Consider the following 8,889-nt stretch of genomic DNA (forward strand, 5'->3'; position numbering starts at 1 on the left):
TATGGAAACTTCCTTTATCTCTACCCCCCAAGATGCATGTTGGCAATCATTCTCCAAGCATATGGCCCACTGATATACATCTGAAGGGTCTCATGGCTCAGGTTTTATTAGACAGTAATAAGTGACATTTTCCTAGCCCTAGCTAGCCCTCTCAAGGTCCTGGAAACCTTGTTTCCAAAATTCCTTAGAGACTTACACCATCCCTACCCCCTCCCAACATGCAAGTATAATCAGCTACTCCTCATGACCCAGCACAGCTCTTTCTGCCCACAGGTCCTGTTCTGGGCTTTCATAAAAGCACGTTTCACACCAGAGACATCTCAAGAATTCTTTCTTGGCCATGTCACTGGTGGGGACAGCAGCTCACCGTGACCACCGTTCTTCCACGGGTCGGTGCTCCAGCTCCATGGGACCCTCTCACCATCCCACAAGGACCACATTGGTCTAATCTATTGGTGATATTGTGCTGATAGGACTGGGTGAGCTCAGATGCCTCTTTAAGACACCTGCGATGCCTCTTTAAGACACCTGCAGGCTGGAGGTGGGGAGACAGGACCATTGCCAGTCAGGTTCTCCAGAGAAACAGAACCAACAGAAGGTGTGGATGTGTGTGGGCATGTGGGTATGTATGTGTGTGTAGGGATATGGGTGTGTATATAGAGAGAGTGGAGAGGAAGGTGGAGGACAGAGACGGGTTTTAAGGGTTGGCTCCTACAGTTATAAGGCAAGTCCATCCACAATCCATTGGACAGGTCAACAGACTGGAAACTCAGGATGTCTGTGTTACAGTTGTTTGTTTGTTTTTTAAGATTTTATTTACTTATCTCGGGGGGAGACGTGTAGAGGGGGAGGCAAAGGGAGAGGTAAGGAAGCAGACTCTCCACTGGGCAGGAAGCCTGATGCTGGCCTCCCCTCGATCCCCGGACCCTGAGATCATGACCTCAGCTGAAGGCAGATGCTCAACCCACTGAGTCACCCAGGCGCCCCTGTTTTCCAGTCTCGAAGCAGAGTTATTCTCCTCTGCACACTGGAGCCCCTAATTCTACCCATCTAATGCGACTCACAACATGAGCTCTGAAGTCAAAGAGCCCGATTGCACCACCTTCATGCTCTGTAACCTAGGCTGTTCATTTAGTCTCTTCGAACCTCGGTTTCCTCGTCTGTGAAATGAGTTTCATAACTGTACCTGTTTTGTAGGATTGCCTTCATGACGAGGCATAAACAACACCCAGCACAGAGCCTCGTACACAGCTGGGCACTCGTGTTCGCTCTTATCTCATCATCATATGCGTATGAGCGGCTAAGAAACCATTGAGTTAATGGATAAGGAAGACTTTGGAAGTCAACTTACAAGAGAAATCTTTGAAGGAAGCCAGGTTATCTTGGGCAAGAATAGAACTTGAGCACCGCCCTCAAGTGTCGCCAGAGCTAAAATGAATGGGCAGAAGTAGGTAGCAACCAGGGGGCCCGGGTGGCTCAGTTGTTAACTGTCTGCCTTGGGTTCAGGTCATGATCCCAGGGTCCGTGGATTGAGCCCCACATCGGGCTCACTGCTCCACGGAAAGACTGCTTCTCCCTCTCCCACTCCCCCTGCTTGTATTCCGTCTCTTGCTGTCTCTCTCTCTGTCAAATAAATAAATAAAATCTTAAAAAAAAAAAAAAGGAAGTAGAGAGCCACCAGTTATTTCTGGGCTTGAAAGAAGATGAGGACCCAAGGGGGAACTGAAGACAGTTAGCGGTTAGGGTGACAGAAGATTGACAGAAGAACTTCCCATAGTTAGGGTTTAGGGGAGGGGATGAGCTCTTCCTTGCAGGACGTCTGTAGAGATAGTCAAGTGGGCAGCTGTCAGAGAGAGGATTCCTGCACTAGCTGGAGGTTGAAGAAAGACTTATGAGGTCGTTTCTTTGTCCTTGTTCTTTCTGGATAATGATCCCCAAATTCCTTCCCCTGTTTGGCCATATAGCCAGTGAGAGGTCCAGTAGGATTATGGGAAATAACCTCCTCTCCTTCTCTCCCTGTCCTCTCTGTGCTTCTATTCCTCAAACACAGCCAAGTTCTACCCCACTACCACTGGGCCTTTGCACATGCCACCTTCTCTCCATAGAATTGCATCCAGATTTTGTGGGCTTAAAACTTATCAAGCTGGGAGACTTTCTTTAAGAAAAAAGAACACAAAGGAGGCCTAGGTGGTTCAGTTGGTCAAGCATCTGCCTTTGGCTCAGGTCATAATCCTAGGGTCCTGAGATGGAGCCCCGCTTCAGGCTTCAGGCTCAGTGGGGAGCTTGCTTCTCCCTCTCCTTCTGCTCCTCCCCACTCTCCACCTGTGTGCTCTCATGCTTTCTCTCTCACTCTCAAATAAATCAATAAAAATTAAAAAAAAAAAAGGAAAACACAAAATCAGATAAAAATGTGAGTATTTTGAATGAGAAACAAAACCACAACATATAAAAAGCAGACAAACACAATACAGTGTCCAGAAAAACAATATTATACTTATATTAACCCCCTTATATGCTCCCATAATACTTTTATTCCTACATTTGGGTCATGTACTTTTGGGATAACCTCTTCACTTGACATTGATTTAGTACTGTCATTTTCTTTAGAGAGAATAAGAAGATATCTCAATTTTCTCCAGCACAGTGGACCCAACACTCCCCCCACCATTGTTAATAGTTTCAAAAGGTTTCTTTCAACTTCATAACTCATTATTGGTAGCGTGAAAAGCTTTAGGATTACTGTCCTATTTAGAAAAACTTCGATCAGGATCGAGGATCTTATATAGACAGTCACAAGACTTTTTATGTTTCCTTGATTTACGAAACTTAAACAGCATTTGAATGGAAGCCTCTACCAACCAGCTTGTTGCCAACATCCTGTTTACATTTTGAGTTTTGTTTTAGATTTTCATCAATGTCGCATTCTGTGACAACTTCCCCTTCGCTAGAGTCCCCCAAATGCCACAGCAGCTCCAGCAGCGTCCAAAGGGAGGGCATGTAGGACAGGGAGGAAGTGGCAGGGGAGAGAGGCAGTGAGAATAGCTTACTTTGGCCAACTCGGAGGGCACGTGATCCTGAGTGGGCGTGGCCTCGCCCAAGTCATAGGAGGATGCCCAGCAAGTGAGGGGTTCCAGGGCTTAAGCTCTGTGACTTTCCCAGTAAGCCTGGGAATCCACTGCCCCCTCTCCCTGGCAGGAAATGCCTCCCCCCGACCCATGGGTGCGAGGGCAGCACAGCTGGTCCACCTCCACTCATGCATCACTTCTTCTAGGAGGCCTGCAGAGCCCGTTAGCTGTCCCAGGAGGCGGGAGACCAATCTGTCTGGCTCACTTGGCGCCCTTAGTCTCCTCTGAGCAGTGCCTGGTACACAGCAGAATCCCAGGCCCAGAAAGTGGAAGTGACCTGCCAGGGTCACCCAGAGGGTAACCGCCAGAGCCGGGAGTCAGCCTGGAAGGAAGGAGGGAAGGGAGGAACCCCGCTTCCCAGATGAACTGCAGACCTCAGAGAGATACGCTCCTTGCCAGATGCTTTCGGAGCCCTCGCTGGCCGGCTTCCCTTCTTCCTTCCTGCACAGCTGATCAGGAACCCGGAGCGCGGGTCCTCTGAGCCCCTCCACAGAAATCTCCCTCCAGCCGTGCCTGGGAGTGCGGACCTGGGTCTGAACCTCCCGGCCACTCCTTAGCAGCTGTGTAGCCTTGAGCAGTTTGGCCTCACCATTTGGCACCTTGATGTCCTCATCTGTAAAATGGGTTTTATGGCTGCACCTCCTCCCCTGGAGTAAGGGGACTGTAGATAATGTGAACTCAGCAGAAGTGCTCTGGTCCTGGAGCAGCGGCAGCCTGTGCAGCGTTAGCTCTGCGAGGTGAGGCCAAAGCAGGAGCCTTTCCCTCTTCCCTCCTCCCTCCCCCGCCCCCACACCCAGCCCAGTGATCTTCCTTAAGCTTCTGTAGATGCTGCCTTGCTGAGGTCAACCAAGATACCAACCTGCTTGTTACAGCCAAGGGACTCTGGAATCCGCATGCGTTCCTCCATCTGCCTCTCCTGGAGGGCAAGGGCTGGCTCACCTCCACCAGTGGTCAGGGGAGGGCTAGGATCCTACCCCCCTCCCCGCCCGCCACAGAAGTCAGAAGGCAGCTGCCCCTAGACTGAGCCCTCTCAGTGGGGCCAGACCTCCCTCACCACCTGTCCCCAGCACCCAGCCCAGGGACTGGTCCAGGGCCACACCCTGTCAACGCTGGTTGGGAATTAGGGAGGAGGCTGACACACGGCCTGCCCCCCAAGGCAGTCACCCCTGACTCACCACAGTGGCCACTGGGGACCGTGGGGCGCGTGCCTACAGTGTTCCACGGGCCCCGCTCCGCTGTTCGACGGGCTTCTCTTGTTTCCCCACAGCCTTGCAAGACAGGTGCCATTATCCCCATTTCCCAGAGGTGAAGACTGAGGCTCAGCCAGGACAAAGCACTTGCCCGAACCTGTCCCCACAAGGAGCACTAGAGCCCGGAGGGGACTGTCCCCACTGCTCTTCCAGAAATGGAGATGCCTGGCACTTCCCCTTCAGGGAATCATTTCTTTTCCATTAAGGAAAGCTCCTCTGCCAAAATGTACTGCTATGGCAAACCACTCTAACATTTCGCTTTAAAAATTTAATGCTATTTTCTACCCAGAGAAAAAAAACAGCTGTGAGCTCCTCCAGGGAAGGCATGGTTTCCTCTGCCATTCTCAGGTCCTCACTGCCTGTCGTGGGGCCGGCGTGGAGCAGGACTGCAGCGGCCGTTTGAGGCGGGAGGGTGAGAGCCGCTGCCTGGCCCCGGGGAAAATCACGGCTCCAGCCCGTAGGAGGAGGCCGCCTCAGCCCCAGGTCACAGGCCTGGGGGACCCCCGGCTCACACGCAGGGTTTGTTTATTCTACACGATACCTTTCTGAAGTTCGAATGATTTGCCCATCTGTAAAGGTTAGAAGTTTTCATACAGGATCCCGGTTTCCAGCCTGTGGCCAGAGACGGGCTAGCTTTCACCAAACCCAGGTCCTTTTCTTCCAGGCACACAGCCTCCCTTGCAGTTAGTCGGGACCGTGTGACAAGAGTCCGGCCAATGGAAGGTGGGTGGAAGTAATAGGCACCACTTCCTGCCTGGGCCCCCAAACTTCCCTCCCAGCCCTGCACCCTCTCTTTCCTGCCTGCTACCAGAGACAGAAGATCCAGGGGGAGGACGCTGCGTGGGGGGGGCGGGCATGGGGAGGACTCCCAGGCCTGAGGAGGGGGTGGGGCAGGGCCCATCCAGGGCTGGCCCATGCTGGACTGCGGTGGGAGCAGGATACAAACCATTGCAGTGGTAAAGCCCTGAGCTTTGGGGCTGCTTATTATAGCAGCTTTTGCTGACTAATGTGGCTTCCTCTGAAAAGTCAGAGGTGGGGGGGGGCAGGGTGCAGCGCTGGGCTTACTTTTCGGGGGGGCAGCGATGAGCTGGAATTTTCTAGCTGTCGCACCCTTCAGCCTGGCTGGGGTTTTTAGCTCCCCTAATCCCTGATCTCAATCTGCCCGACTCAGTATCCAGGGACACTGAGGCACATGGAAGATAAGGGACCAGCTCAAGGTCACGGTGTATTGGGGCAGAGGTGAACCTGGACTGAAGTTCTCCTAGCTAGTACTCCAGGTTTTTCTCAAGATCTTTCTCACTTGTGAGCGGAGAGGAGGTTTGAGTAGAAAGTGAGGAAAAGAGGCAGAGGTTCAGAGTCTAGCACCCTTTGGGGGTGAAGGGAGAGCAAGGTGACCAGGAGGGGAAGGGGCACCCCAGATGGTGAAGGAGGTGGAAAGATGGGGGAGCTGTAACTGCTCTATGATGCCAGTTTGCAGAAGGCTTGGAAATGCTCAGCAGGCAAAACTACGCCCCTCCCCAAGGGGCTAGACCTGCGTCTGGCGTGGACGCCTGACCCCAACCCTCCCTTTCTCTGTCCCTCTTGGGAAAGGGCCGATGCCCTTCGTTGCCAAACCTCCACTACAAAGAAGCAGAAGACAGTTTGCCTTTCCAGACAATCCAATCCAGAAAGAAATGATTTACAATCAGGATTTACAATCCTGTGTCGAGGGAGTTGGCGAATGCCAGGAGCGGGATAGGGTGCTCTGTGAGGCGTGGAGAGATGGTCTGGGTGAGCCCCTCCCAGCGGCTCTGCAGGGGTGGGGGAGGAGGGGAGACACTTCCCTGCCCCCTTGCAGCTACTATAACTCCCTAGTACCCCAGCACCTGCCAAGGCATGCATTTCCTGGAGGACCCAAGTCCTACCCCATCTGGGGACCTCCCAGAGTCCCCTCTGACACTTGCCTGCCATGAGGTGTTTGTAGACGCCCAGCAGCTGTGGAAGGGCCATGAATCCTTCGGCTTTGCCGCTACCTGCCCAGACCAGACCACGGCCTGGAATCCACGGAAGCTTTGCCAGAAGCTCAGCTTGTTCCTCACTTCCCCACAGCTTATGACCACCCCCACCCCTCAACATGGCCACTGGGCCCAGCGGGCTCCCCCAGCTCAGACCAAGAAAGGCACTTGGAGACTTGAATTTGCATCCCACCACCCAACCACCGCCACCCACCACCAAAACCCTACCGTCAACCACCACGGATCGCCAAACACCCCACCGCCAACCACCACCAACCACTGCTAATCGCCAAACACCGCACCACCAACCGCGACCACTACCAACCATCACCATCACCACCAGTAACAATCATCACCACCAACAACCAAAAACCCTACCACCAACTACCATCAATCACTGCTAATAACCAAACACCCCGCAGCCAACCACCACCCACTGTCAGCATATTGACAGGAACAGAAAGAATCTACTACACCGAGGATCTGGGTAGAGAAAGAAGGAAAGAGCGTATCCTCCCAGAGCTGCCGTGCAAAGGTCCTACTACGAAGGTTCACAGACCCACGGAGACCTTGGGCACAAAAGCCCGAGTTGTCTTTAAGAAGCAATTATGCGGCACTTACACCAGAGGTGCGTTAAACAATGACCCAGCAAACCCGTACCCGTGTCTACAATGTCTTGCTTGCGCTTGTGAATCCAGGAAATTCTGAAGGAAATAATTGAAGATTAGCACCAAAACTCATATGGTGGAAAAAAAATCTAGCCTGAACAGGTATGTAAATATTCACTCATTATGTTCTGCAGGAATATTAATGTGTTTAATTATGGGATGTTAATCCAGACCCCACTGATGTGTTACATGACATAGAGTGTGCTCTGTCCTTCCTTTCCCCCTCCCTACTCACCTTTTCTTTCTTTCTTTCTTTCTTTTTCTTTCTTTCTTTCCTTTCCCTCTCTCTCTCTCTTGCTCTTTCTTTCCTTCCTTCCTTCCTTCCTTCCAGATTTTATTGTTAAGTAATCTCTACCCCCAACATGGGATTTGAATGTAACAATCCTGAGATCAAGTTGAGGTCAAACGTTCCAGTGACGGAGCCAGGCAGGCACCCCTAGTGTGTGATTTCTAAAAACCTCAAACTTCCCAAATCCCAAAGCATGTGGAGGCCCTGAGGTATCGGGGTTGAGATAAGAGACTGTGGCCTGTGTACATTCTAGGTGCTATGTATCTATGAACTCGCTTATTCCTCGCAATAACCCTATGGAGGAGAACTCCTTATTACTATTATTCCCATTCGAGAGACGAGGAACCTGAGGCAGGGAGAGGTGAAGTGACTTGCCTCAAAGCTGGTGAGCGTTGACGCTGGGGCTTGGACGCCAGCATCCTGGCTCCAGAGCCTACTCCCTGGACCATGCCCTGCTCTGCCTGGGGTAGGGCGGTAAACAGCAGCCAGTACACGCCCCGCAGGCTGCGTGGGGAGTAGATCCATACGCCAGGTGTTCTCCAGGCCGCCAACCATCCAGTTTGCCCTGGAACCATCCTGTGTCCCTGGAAAACCCTCAGTCCCACCAAACTGGGATGGTTGGTCACCCTAGTTCTTGGGGACCACGTGTCTCCCCTCTTATAAGTGTCCCGAGGGTCCGATCCAATGAGGGGGATCCCAGGGTCTGAAGATGTGTATGTTCACATAACATGGCGTCTCAACCCAAACCAGGATCTCCTGCAGGCACTTAACCAAGACACTGGGAGAAAACTCTGGAGGAAACGCGGGCTACGTCAGACTCACCGAGAGGCAGGGTCTCTCTTCAAGGCTGCCACCCGCCTCGGGGTTTATAAGGACAAGTGTGACTCTATCCGGCCTTCCCCTTAAGCACTGACTTTGGACGCCACTGTAAACACAGTGGGAATATTCCTTTGCAGGGAGATTTACTCTGGTACTTACATTCAGAAATGACTTGCTCTCACCCCTACCTTCTAATTTTAGCTTGTTAAAGCCCACACCTGACTTCTTAGGAAGGAGCCACACGCAGGACTTTTATCCACCTGCCGTAGGCCTGCCCAGTCCTGTCCAAGTGCAAAGTGGAGGGAGGCAAGGCGCCTGCCCTTGACAAGCAGGTCTGGGCTATGGAGGCGGGAGAGAAACATGTGCCTGGCAGAGGGAGACAGAGACAGAGACAGAGACAGAGAGAGGAAGAGGGACGAAGAGAGGGGGGGAGAGCAGAAGGAGGGAGAGAGGGAGACAGAACAGAGGGAGAGATCACCCCGCATGTTGGGGTGTCCCTGGTCAAGAATGCAGGCCGGAGGCTGCTGCTGGCTTCCCATGGCAGACTGAACACGTGCATTTACCTCCCCTGTTCTCTGAAATTATAATAAAATGGCATAAAAGCATTTTTTAAAAAAATCTATTTGTTTGACAGACAGAGATCACAAGTAGGCAGAGAGGCAGGCAGAGAGAGAGGAGGAAGCAGGCTCCCCACCGAGCAGAGAGCCTGATGTGGGGCTCGATCCCAGGACCCTAGGATCATGA

This window comes from Mustela putorius, unplaced genomic scaffold, assembly GCF_011764305.1.
Source record: "Mustela putorius furo isolate JIRA1106 unplaced genomic scaffold, ASM1176430v1.1 tig00000592_pilon_pilon_pilon, whole genome shotgun sequence".
NCBI lineage: Eukaryota > Metazoa > Chordata > Mammalia > Carnivora > Mustelidae > Mustela > Mustela putorius.